At 48.8% G+C, this 12,476-nt stretch overlaps 1 protein-coding gene and 1 pseudogene across 1 annotated transcript in view; both read left to right on the top strand.

Moving 5' to 3' along the window:
* The window catches only part of LOC148026753 (signal recognition particle 19 kDa protein, putative / SRP19), a 99,051-nt gene that overhangs the window by 71,743 nt on the left and 14,832 nt on the right, over nucleotides 1-12,476 (top strand). The window lies entirely within an intron of this gene.
* Nucleotides 11,818-12,320, top strand: LOC148026754 (small ribosomal subunit protein uS10z/uS10x pseudogene; annotated as a pseudogene).

Below are 12,476 nucleotides of genomic sequence, written 5' to 3'. Positions count from 1 at the left end.
CTTTTCATTCCGCACAATATGCAACTACCTGGTCGCGACTGGACAGAATGTATATCATGCAGGGGGATGATTTTCTTCCTGAGATGCTAGAAATGAAGGTCTTGCGGCAATATGCGTTGTCGGACCATTTCCCCCTCCAGCTTGAGATGCGGGCACACTCTATTGCACCTTTTGTGCAATTCCTGGATAGGCTCCCTTTACGTTTCAACTCCTCTTATTTGAAGCATTCAATTTTCCAGGGCTATATGCAGCAGCTGATTGAGAGGTTCTTATTGGACTTCGCCTCTGAGGGCTTGCCTTCATTTGCACGGCTGCTCTCTAATGTGCAGCGGGTTGCTCGCCAGTATGGGATCCATCATGCCTCGCTTTGCCGCCGACGTCGACATGCAGCAGAAGACTTACTGGCTTTGGTCCGTTCTTTGCTCCTGGATTTCCCTGATGATGATTTTCTGCTGTCTCTGGAGAGGCGATTGGCCCATCTTATTCAAGTATTTCAGTTGAAATCTTATCAACAGGCCAAGCTGCACAACTTGACGGACACATTGCAAGATAGCGCCTGCCAGTCTCATAAGTTCTTTCGCGCCTTGCATGCGTCTCCGGCTCGCGAGAATATGACCAGACTCCAGGATTCGGAAGGTCGCATGGTCACGGATCCGCAGACCATTGTCACTATGTGCAGGATCTATTTTATGGATCTTCTTGGTTCCTCTTCCTCGCCTTCTAGCCAGGTTACACATGCCCGCTCGGTCTTCTATCATCTGGTCCGCCAACAGGTTCCAGTTGATATGCAAGCCGCTTTGGAGATGGATATTTGCGAGGAAGCGGTTATGGACGTTTTGTTGCATCTGCCGAATGATAAAAGTCCTGGCTGGGATGGTCTCACTAATGAATTCTTTCAGACCTCGGCCATGCAGTTGGTGAAGCCATTGGTGGCCATGTTTCAGCAGGTGTGGGAAACGGGGGTCATGCCCTCCTCATGGAAAGAAGGCCTTATCAAACTAATTCCAAAGGTCCCTTCGCCGTCAAAGTTGCAACACTGGAGACCAATCTCTTTGATGGGCTCCATGTATAAAATCTACTCCAAAGTGCTGGCGAATCGGCTTCACAAGCACCTTCCAGCTATTGTGCATCCTCTCCAATATGGTTTCATTAAGGGCCGCAACATTCTGCATAATATCTTAAACGTGCAAATGGCTATTGACTACGCGCGGCACTCCGGTCAAGAAGTGGTATTGATCCAATTGGACTTGGAAAAGGCGTTTGATTATGTGGACTGGTCTTTCATTGCAGACCTCATGTCGGCTATGGGCTTTGGTACCCGAATGTCCCGATTGATCTACACCATTAGTGCTGAGGCTTCCTCCAGAGTTATGCTTAATGGTGGAGTTACAGAGCCATTTGTCCTTGCACGCTCGGTTAGACAGGGTTGTCCTTTGAGCCCTCTCTTCTTTGCCCTGGCAACTCACCCGGTCCTTTCAATGTTATCCTCCATGGCAGCCTCGGCTCAGCTGGCCGGGCTGTCTCTTCCGTTGGGTCAGCACTTCGTTAGCCAATCCTTGGCTGATGACACCTTTATGATTTTGCAGGCGGACAGGGACAACATTCGAAGGGCATTAGATGTTTGGACACTCTTTGGTCAGGCCTCTGGGCTTCGCATCAATGCCCTTAAGTCAGCCATTCTCAGTTGTACGGAGCCTGATTTACAGTCCTTAGGCTGGAGAGGCCAGGTGGTTTCCGGTGGCTCCATTGTCAGGCATCTTGGATACCCATTGGGGGTGGATGTACGGCCAAAAGACCTGCTGGAGTGGATTTCACAAAAACTGGCGGCGAAGTTTATGTATTGGAAGTCGCAAGCGTGGCCATTCCATGTCCGCCTCAAAGTGGCCCAGACAATCATGTTTCCAATGCTAACGTATTTCTTGCCTTTGTTGCCATGGACGCCTACTACTTTGAAGGCCCTCACTCATCCCATCCGTTTCATGCTGTGGAAGAAGGATTCACTACAGTTCGGCATTTCCTAGATTTCATGGTCGCACACATGTACCCCTAAGCGCATGGGTGGAGGAGCTATTTTGGATGCACACACTCATATGTGTGCTCTCCGGTGGTCCCTTTTTCGTGCCATGTGTGTGGATCATCACCCATGGACCATCATAGCCCGTTATTTTCTTGAGGACAGCGGGCTCCGCCATGGTAACACACGGCTTCGGACCTCCTGGTGGCATGTCCTTAATGCTGACTCTCGTGTTTCCAGTCCCTCTTCCTCTTTGTTACTGCACTTGGTCGGCTCTTGGAAAGTGGTGCTCCAAAAGGCCCGTTGGCACCCAGTAGGGGACCGCTTGCAGACTAACTCCTTTCAGCTGGAATTGTTGGCAGTATCCCGACTCCTTTCATGGGAAGATAAACATCAACTCAGACCAAGATTTAATCGCATGGCCCGTTAAGGTGTGACGTTGGTTGCGGATGCTACCCTTGCCACTCGCAATGTCCTCGTATCGTTTCGGACTGCTCGGCGACTCTTCAAGATCCCGCGTGGATACCGTGATTTATGGGAGCAGCTTTCGTCGGAGCTTCAGAGTCGGCAACCCTTTCCTGCCTTGATTGTGGATCGCCCTTGGCAGGATTGGGACCTTGCAGGCCGCCTGAGTCTGGAAAAGGCCTCTACTAATCAGGTGTATCATCTTCTTGTTCAAGATCACCAATGGCTGGGAGAGAAAGCTAATACTGTTTGGGGACTGCGGAAATCGTTGTCATGGTGGCAGAAAACGCTGATGGAGGGCTGACTAAATAAGACACCTTTCAAATGCAAGGTTTTTCTTTGGCGGGTGATGATTGGTGGTCTTCCTCTGGCCTCGGCCCTTGCCAAGCGTCGCATCTCGAATGGCAATTGTTTCTTCTGTACCACACCGGCGGAATCGGCCCGACATCGTTTTCTCTCTTGCCCGCTCGCCAAGAATATCTGGTCACTCTTGTCACACATTTGGCGCGCGGTGGTGGGGTCCTCGCTAACTCCTTTCGACTGGGTTTTTGTGCGCCCGAAGTATCCCGCACCGCCACAGTTGCATGAGAAGCTCTTATTTCACTTTTTCAGATATTGGGGATGCTGGCACATTTGGACCACGCGCAATGCTTTTCTCTTTGACTCGGCCTCTAATGTACCCCGACATATTGCCAGGCTTAAAGGGCTCTTGCATTGGCAGCTAGATATCATCCGACACTCCGACTTGCTCCCTCGGGAGGATTTGCATCCGTGGCATATGGCAATTGCCTTTGGGTCGTTGCCATGATGGTGTAACCTTTTCAGTGCATTACTACGGGGCTTCCCCACACGGCCCTCGTGTATCTTGTAATCAGAAAACAGAGAGAGAGAGAGAAAGAGAAAACCTCTTCACATGATGGCTTTGTGTCATCATGTATCTTGTAATCCAGTAATCTTGTATTTTTTTCGTAATTAATACAATTACCTTTTACGAAAAAAGAGAGAGAGAGAGAGAGAGAGAGAGAGAGAGAGAGAGAGAGAGAGAGAGAGAGAGAGAGAGAGAGAGAGAGAGAGAGAGAGATGCGCAGGAGATGATGGCGCATCGTGGTCGCGACTTGCCGCTTGCCCTACTTCGTCATCCGTTGGCTGCTCCCACAGGCGTGCAGGCGGAGTAAGCGTCGCCCGTCAGTCGTCTGTCCTGGGCGCGGGGACCCCTGCCGTCGCCCTTCAGTCACGTAGCCCCACGTCTCTTACGTCTCAGCCTTGCGCGTCGCCCTGTTTTGTTCCGCCTTGTCTACTGCCTGTCCCGCTGAAACGTCTGCAGCCGCCCCGTCAACCTCGCCTGTGCTGCTGTTCGAGGCTCCGCCTGCGTGTGCTCCTCCTTTCGTGTAGAGGCGCCCAGCTCCTGTAAAACCCTAAACCGGACCATCGTCAGAGAGGCAGCGTCCGGGATAGCGTGCCCCCTGCTCTGTACACAGAGAGAGAGAGAGAGAGAGGGAGAGAGAGAGAGCGGTCCTGATCTGCACTGTTGGTCAGTCCTTCTTCGAGATCAGCTCGTCATACACGATGGCTGGTTTGGATCTGGATTTCATAGACCAAACGGTGGCAGCACTTGGCCCGGACTCTGATGCTGAGGAACCGGAGGATATGGTTCCATGCACTGAAGAATTGCCCCCGGGTCCTGACATCCAGCCTGCGGGTAAACGTACCAAGCATACCCCGGAAGAGATAGGTGTTACTCCGGATCGTTTCTATGCGCAGGTTGCTTCGGATTTTGTGGACTCTCAGGAGGTGGATTGGGAGCATCTGTTGGAATTTGCCAACACTCTGCTTGGTGAATATGTTCAACATAATCAGGAAGCCTTCTCTGACTCTGCTCCAGACGATGTTCTGGAAGCTACCGTCGACCCAAAAACTGTCCTACGCTCCTTCTCGGTATTTTATGATCGCACGGTGATACTCTTCTTCACTGGTCGAATCCCGTTGCTTTCCCGTATTCGCCAATGGCTGCAGAGTCTGCTACAAGGGGAATGTGTTGAAGAGATTTTTGTTGGATCCCGAGGTTTTTTTGAGGTCCTCTTGAAAACAGCGACGCACCGTGCTGCTCTCCTGTCTAAACTGCCTTTGTTTTTTGATCGTCGGTTGGTTCATGTGGTTCCATGGCGCCCGATGGCAGACTTCCAGCGCCTCCTGCAACGTGAATGCCCTGTGTGGGTAGAAGTGGAAAATTGTCCGGCTGTTTATTGGCCGCTATTGAAGGATGCTATGGCCGCTGTGGGCACGGTTCTGGTCCCTCCCAGTCTCAGGGCTGTGAATCGCAACCGCTTGTGCATGTTATGGGATACTGCAAGGAAACGGCCTGCTTGGTTACGCCTCAATTGCTCTGGCATGCATCCGTTACACTTTCGTTTGAAATGGGGCAATTTTGCAGGCCATTGCTTTTCCTGTGGACAGTTGGGGCACTTTATGGCTGAATGCCCCGAGCAACAACACGTTTCAGATGCGGGTCATGTTGCTCCGCCCATGGAAGATATGGTGTGTGATGCTCCGTCGCTGGATACTATCCACCTGCCCCAAGTTTTGGTCAAAGGTAAACAACAGGTTTCGGGTCTGGATTCTCGTGCCACTGATTGGGTTGAAGTACGTGCCAAAAAAGGCAATAGGATTGGTGCTGGCATGGAGAGTACTGTGCCTACTACCTCACAAGATTCCATGCGAATATATATGCGCAGGAAGGAAATGATGTCTTCCGAGCGCTCTGCTCCTGCTATGGTTTCTTCAGCTCCCCGTCATCAGCCCTCCAGGAAAATGTATTCGGATCGTCTAAAGGGTCTACCTGCACAGCTGGCTTTTGATACCAGAGGCAACGTCATTACTCCGTGGGACCGTCGTTACCCACGTTCCAACCCCAAGCAAGCAGATATGCCGTCTACTTCCAAATCTGGTCCTCAGAACTCTTTTGCGGTGTTGGCGGATTTCTTGGATGAGGGAGTCCTGGACATTCTCGCCGACAAAGTCAAATCGAGGCAAGTTGTGCCTCGTACCTGATTGTGTTTTGTATACACATGAAAATAGCCACGTGGAATGTGCGAGGAATTTGTTCTCGCCACAAGCAACATGCCATGTGGACTGCATTGTATGAGAATCGGTGGGATGTCCTGTGCGCTGTTGAGCACAAGAGTCACGGTGACGCCGGTAAAGTTGTGGATTGCCATGGCTTTCGTTTGTTCTATGCAGGAACACAGGCCATGCATTATTCGGGTGTGCTCATGATTGTACATGCCAAATATTAGCCTGTTCTTATTAAAAATGATGTTCATGGCCGCTTTTTGGTGGTTGAAATCTTATTCGAAGGGGAAATCCTATGGTTACTTGGCCTCTATGCTCCGAATGATTCGTTATCTCACCGGGAGCTTTGGCAGACTTTGCAAACTTCCTTGTCACTTGGCAGACGGGGCTTCTTCATGGGGGATTTCAATATGTGTGTTGATTCTTCCCAGTCTACATCGGAGCACTCGGTCATGGATGCGCCGGAAAGTCGTATGTGGCAAGAGTTGGCTCTTGCTGTTCCTAAGCAAGATCTTTGGTCCTGGCTACACCCGTCTTCTCCAGGCTTTACTTTCCATTCGGCCCAGTATGCCACAACATGGTCGCGGTTGGACCGTATATATATCATGTAGAATGATGATTTTCTGCCTGAGATGCCTGAAATAAAAGTGTTGCAGCAATATGTCTTGTTGGACCATTTCCCTCTGCAGTTCGAGTTGCTTGCACAACCTATTGCCCCTTTCAAGCAATTTCTGGAGAGACTCCCTTTGCGTTTCAACTCGTCCTACTTAAAGCATACAATTTTTTAGGGCTATATGCAGCAATTGCTTGACAGATTCTTCCTAGACTTTTCCTCTCAGGGCACTGCGTCATTTGAAAGATTGCTGTCTAATGTGCAGCGGGTTGCTCGGCAATATGGGATCTATCATGGCTCTCTTTGTCGGCGCCGTTGACAGGCAGCGGAGGACCTACTGGTTTTGGTTCGCTCCCTGCTGGTGGACACTCCGGATGATGCATTTCTGCTTGCATTGGCCATGCGGGTGGCCGATCTTATTAAAGAATTCCAGTTAAAATCGTATCAACAGGCCAAATTGCAACATCTAATTACTCAGGCCCGTTCGGTTTTTTATGACCTGGTCCGCAATCAGCTTCCGCAGGACATGCAAGCTACTCTGGAGTCAGATATTGGTGAAGCAGAGGTTATGGATGTCTTGTTACACTTGCCGAAAGATAAAAGTCCGGGTTGGGATGGTCTCACCAATGAGTTCTTTGAAGCTTTCGCTACCCAACTGGCAAAACCATTGCAGGCTTTGTTTCAGCAGGTGTGGGAAATGGGGATCATGCCTCCCTCATGGAAACAAGGACTTATTAAACTGCTTCCAAAAGTTCCTTCGCCATCTAAGTTGACACAGTGGCGCCCCATTTCTTTGATGGGTTCAATGTACAAAATCTTTTCCAAAGTAATGGCGAATCGGCTCCATAAGCATCTCCCTGCCCTTGTGCACCCTCTCCAGTATGGTTTCATTAAGGGCCGAAATATTCTACACAATGTTTTGAATGCCCAATTGGCCATTGATTATGCCCGGCATTCTAATCAGGAGGTGGTACTGATTCAACTGGACCTGGAAAAGGCTTTTGACTATCTGGACTGGTCTTTCGTTGCTGACCTTATGTCTGCTATGGGCTTTGGTGCTCGGATGTCTCGTCTGATCTACACCATTAGTGCTGCGGCGTCTTCGCGAGTCATGCTGAACGGAGGTGTTATTGAGCCATTTGTCCTTGCCCGTTCTGTCAGACAGGGGTGCCCTTTGAGCCCTTTATTCTTTGCCCTTGCGACAGATCCAGTTCTTTCCATGTTATCACATATGGCCGCTTCTTCCCAGTTGGCTGGATTGTTGCTTCCTACAAGACAACACTTCATTAGCCAATCCCTGGCGGATGATACTTTTATGATTTTGCGTGCGGACAAGGATAACCTTCGAAAAGCATTGGATGTTTGGGGTCTCTTTGGTCAGGTGTCAGGCCTTCGTATCAATGCGCTCAAATCAGCCATTCTAAGCTGCATGGAGTCGGATTTGCAGTCCTTGGACTGGCAGGGTCTGGTTGTTCCTCGAGGTTCCATTGTCAAGCATCTTGGATACCCTTTGGGTGTCGATGTTCCCCCAAAGCAGCTTCTGCAGTGGATTTCTCAGAAAATGGTGGCCAAGTTTATGTATTGGAAGTCTCAGGCCTGGCCTTTTCATGTTTGCCTCAAAGTAGCCCAGATAATTATGTTGCCAATGCTCACATATTTCTTGCCATTGTTGCCCTGGACTCCTACGACTCTGAATGCTCTCACTCAGTCTATTCGCTTCATGCTATGGAAGGACTCATTGCATGCAGGTATTTCCTGGATCTCGTGGTCGCATGCGTGCACCCCCAAACGCATGGGTGGCGGAGCTATTTTAGATGCCCAAACTCACATGCAGGCACTTTGTTGGTCCCTTTTCCGCGCCATGTGCTCGGATGATCATCATCCGTGGGTCGCTATCGCCCGTTATTTCCTCGAGGGCCATGGGCTTCGGCATGGCAATACCCAACTCCGGAGTTCTTGGTGGCACGTTCTTAATGCTGATTCGCGGTTTTCGAGTTCTTCTTCATCGCTGCTTACTCATTTGGTGTGTTCCTGGAAACACGTCCTTCAAAAGGCTTAGTGGCACCCAACGGCGGATCGCTTGGCTACTAACTCTTTTCAATTGGAATTACTGGCAGTCTCGCGTTTACTTTCGTGGGAAGGTAAACATGAGCTTAGACCACAATTCAACCGGATGGCACGTTTGGGCTTGTCTTCAGTTGCGGATGCCACCCTTGCCAGTCGCAATGTGCTTATATCGTTTCGTACTGTTAGGAGGCTTTTCCGGATCCCTTGTGGATATAGGCCTTTATGGGAATAGCTTTTGACGGTGCTCCAGAGCAGACAACCCTTTCCTGCTCTTGCTTTGGATCATCCCTGGCAGGATTGGGACCTACAAGGCCGGCTGCATTTGAGCAAAGCTTCTGCTAACCAAGTGTATCATCTTCTGATTAAAGATACTGAATGGCTAGTTACTAAAGCGAATGCTTTATGGGGATTGCGTAAATCTCGGTCATGGTGGAGGGCAATTGTGATGGAGGGCTGGGTCAACAAGACACCCTTTAAATACAAAGTCTTTCTTTGGAGAGTGATGATTGGGGGTCTTCCGCTTGCTTCGGCTCTTTCCAAGCGACGAATCTCCAATGGCACCTGTTTCTTTTGCACCACTACTATGGAATCCGCCCGCCACCGATTTATTTCTTGCCCCGTCGCTAAGAAAGTCTGGTTATTTTTGTCGGCCGTTTGGCGAGGGGTGGTTGGTATCACACTGCGTCCCTTTGATTGGGTTTTGGGCCAGCCCAAATACCCTACTCCCGCACAGCCACATATGAAGCTCATGTATCACTTTCTTCGATACTGGGGCTGTTGGCATAACTGGACCATTCGGAATGCTTTTCTGTTTGACTCCGCCCATAATGTTCAGCGGCATATTGTGAGGCTTAAGGGCCTCTTGTATTGGCAGTTAGCTCTTCTCCATCGTTCTGATTTGCTCTCTACGGAGGACTTCCGTCCTTGGCATATGGCAATTTCCTCCGCATCCTTGCCATGAAATTGTAACTTGTAGTACTTAGCACCTCTTCACATGATGGCTTGGATTGTCGTCATGTATCTTGTAATCAAGTAATCTTGTATTTTTTTCGTAATTAATACAATTACCTTTTACGAAAAAAAAAGAGAGAGAGAGAGAGATTAATGTCTACATAAGGCCAATGTGGCCTTTGAGACAAAATCCAGAGTACATCCATGTCTAATGTCATCTCATCAGTAAGGTAAAGATAACATTACAAATAAGTGGGTGGCCTGTGAAACAATACTGAAAATAACTATACGATGGGACTATACTAGGGTTGAACCATGTGTAGTGATGTTCCATCGATAGAAAAGAAAAGGAAAGGAAAGGAGAACCGGATGTGATAGAACCATGTACAAAAGTGTGGTGGAGACTATGGGCTGTAGCTGATCTCAAGGTCTGCACATGATCTTAGCTATGATGCGGTCCCTAGTTGCTTCTTGATATGCCTGGTGGTGAGTCTTCGGTGTCTCATGATAATGGCTCTAATCCGATTGTGGTGTGCCGTGGTCCTAGTAGACGGGGTCGTTGTGCTCGACGAAGGGAAATGGCTCTATCCAATGTGACTCCACGGTGTGGCCTGTAAGGTGCCTGGCGGGGTGGCTCTATCTCAGCTAGGCTGGTAGTGTTAGTAGGGTTGGCTCTGTAGAAGAAGTTTGTCATTGTTCTCTATGTTTGTCCCTCTGGGTGAGTTGGCCTCTTGTCTCACAGTAGTGCAGTTCGGCGCCTCTCAAGCTCCAGGAGGAAAAGATCTAGGCATCTTTGGTCCTCGTACTCCATGACACGATGAAGGGATCCAAATCCATCACGAAAGAGGCAGTGGTACCGTCCTCGTATGTCATAGTATATTGTGCATTTGCATATGTAGTGCTCCTCTATCTCAGGCTCTCGACCACAAAGCTGGCAAGTCCTATCCTCTGCTAGGGTATTTGTCCGTCTGCCTGTCTCCATTTGAAGCCTATGTGAGGAGGTGCGAATCTGTCCGATAGCAACTCTACGTTATGAGAGAGATGGGTGTCCATATATGCTGGCCAAATAGTGAAACCATCATCAGAGAGAGACAAGAAATGATTCCTGTAGAACTCCGTTCTCGATTCTAGAGGAAGTGGTGGATGGATCCATGTCCTTGCTGTCTCAATCCTCAAGATATTAGCTCTAATCACGTGGTTCAACTTTGATCGGCTGAGAGAAAGTGTAGGGCAGTCAAGGGTATAATCCAAAGGTGGAAGACGGTCAATATCCAAACCATGTAGGCTCATCCAAATAGCCATCTGTGAAAACCAACAGTTCTTCTTGCCTCCTGATGCTAGTTGTCTAGATGAGGTTAGTGCCAATCTAGACTATCTATGGCGTGGAAGTTCCCATAGTCTGTGCCAAAAGGTCACTGCCATGAAGAGTGCCTGCGTAATTATAGGTGTTGCCTCTAGCTTTGCTTTGACAATGGGATATAGGGTGGAGGGCTTACTCCTAATCATGTGCTATCATCATGATCAATGGCTTTTCCATGCTATCCCAACCATCATAATAATCCCTCTCTACTCCAATTTGATCAGTGAGTGGGCTAAGACGCTTGTGGTACAAGTTGCAACGCCATATCTTTGCTCCATATAGTAATGTAGGTGTGACTAGGGTGTCAAACAACCAGAGTTTGGTGCGAGGCTCTTGGAATTCTATGTGAGCACATTGACGCTCGAGTGCCCTTAATGCTACGTATCCATGTGCTAGACGTGCCTCTGATGCCCCTCTCAATGAAAAACGTGGGCTAGAGAAGGTGACTCCCAAATAGACATATTCCCTCACATGCTCCAGTATGTCTCCCCCAAATGTGACCTGGTACATAGATCTAGTCACCCATGTTGCTGAAGTATTGAAAACCATGGTTTTGGTCTTCCCAAGGTTCATTGTGAGGTCTTTATCTCTACAGAAGATGTGCAAAGCATCTAGATGACACTGCAATCCCTCCCGTGAATGTGAAATGAGAACAATATCATCTGCATACAGTAATATCGGTATCAGCACCCTTGCCAGGCTGGCTTCTGCTGCTCCTCCTCGGTCTATGTAATCAGACACTTCATCTATGTATAGACCAAACAATGTGGGTGAAAGTGGATATCCTTGTTTCACTCCTATGGTACTGTCAATCCTCATCGATAGCCCCCCAGGTGCTCATACATGATGTGCCACTGCCTCATATAATGCATAGACACCCCATCATATAGCCTCTGGTACTCCAATGTCTTGCAATCTTGCATGATGCGTGTATGGGGCATTGTATCAAAAGCTTCGTGAAAGTCTACAAAGCAATGATAGATCCTCTTGTCTCGGGCTCCGACCCTCCTCAATAATGGCTCTAAGTGTGAGAATATGGTCCAGCGTGGTATATCCTCATCTAAAACTTGCTTGTCCTTGTGCTCTCTTGCCTTGCATTTCAGCCCACTCACTAAGTTCATGCTCCAATATAGATCCATATATCTTGGCCAAAGTATGACCGATCATGAGAGAGAGAGAGAGAGAGAGAGAGAGAGAGAGAGAGAGAGGGTGCTCTCTTGCTGCTGCGTCTAAGCTTCCATAGCCGTCTGCCTTCAAATTCCCCTCAGCAAGTGGCCGGTTTTTGGAGCCGCTGTCTGTCTCGGGGGAACGCAAGACCACACACAGAGAAACCATGGCAATGACTATACCCACTATGAAGCCTGGAAAAGCTGGCATTGAGGAAGTGCAGGAAACCATTCACCGAATCCAAATCACTCTCTCTTCCAAGAATGTTAAGAACCTAGAAAAAGTGTGTGCTGACTTGGTGCTAGGAGCAAAGGATAAGAGGCTGAAAGTCAAAGGTCTTGTAAGGATGCCAACTAAGGTCTTGCACATTACTACCTGCAAGTCTCCATGTGGTGAAGGTACAAACACATGGGACAGGTTTGAACTGCGTGTCCATAAGCGAGTGATTGATCTGCATAGTTCTTCTGAGGTTGTGAAGCAAATCACTTCTATCACAATAGAGCCAGGTGTTGAAGTGGAGGTTACCATTGTAGATGTTTAGTATTTTGTTTGCATGGGTATTGAGGCTTTTTCTTTGAACTGGATGTTGGGACTGGCACCAACAGTTGAGATGCAATGAAAGTTTTGTTGAACTCAAAAAAAAAAAAAGAGAGAGGGTGCTGCAGATTAGAATTCAGACGAGTTTTCAGCCATCTCCTGCAGGAGACAGCAATCAGAGGCCCTAGGGGATTAGGCGATATCATCTTGAGGCTGCAGCTATAGGGGCAGAT

This window comes from Lygodium microphyllum, chromosome 13 (genome assembly GCF_053477565.2).
Source record: "Lygodium microphyllum isolate KBCC chromosome 13, Lygodium_microphyllum_v1.1.10, whole genome shotgun sequence".
Lineage (NCBI taxonomy): Eukaryota > Viridiplantae > Streptophyta > Polypodiopsida > Schizaeales > Lygodiaceae > Lygodium > Lygodium microphyllum.
This window is presented reverse-complemented; position numbering and strand designations above follow the sequence as displayed.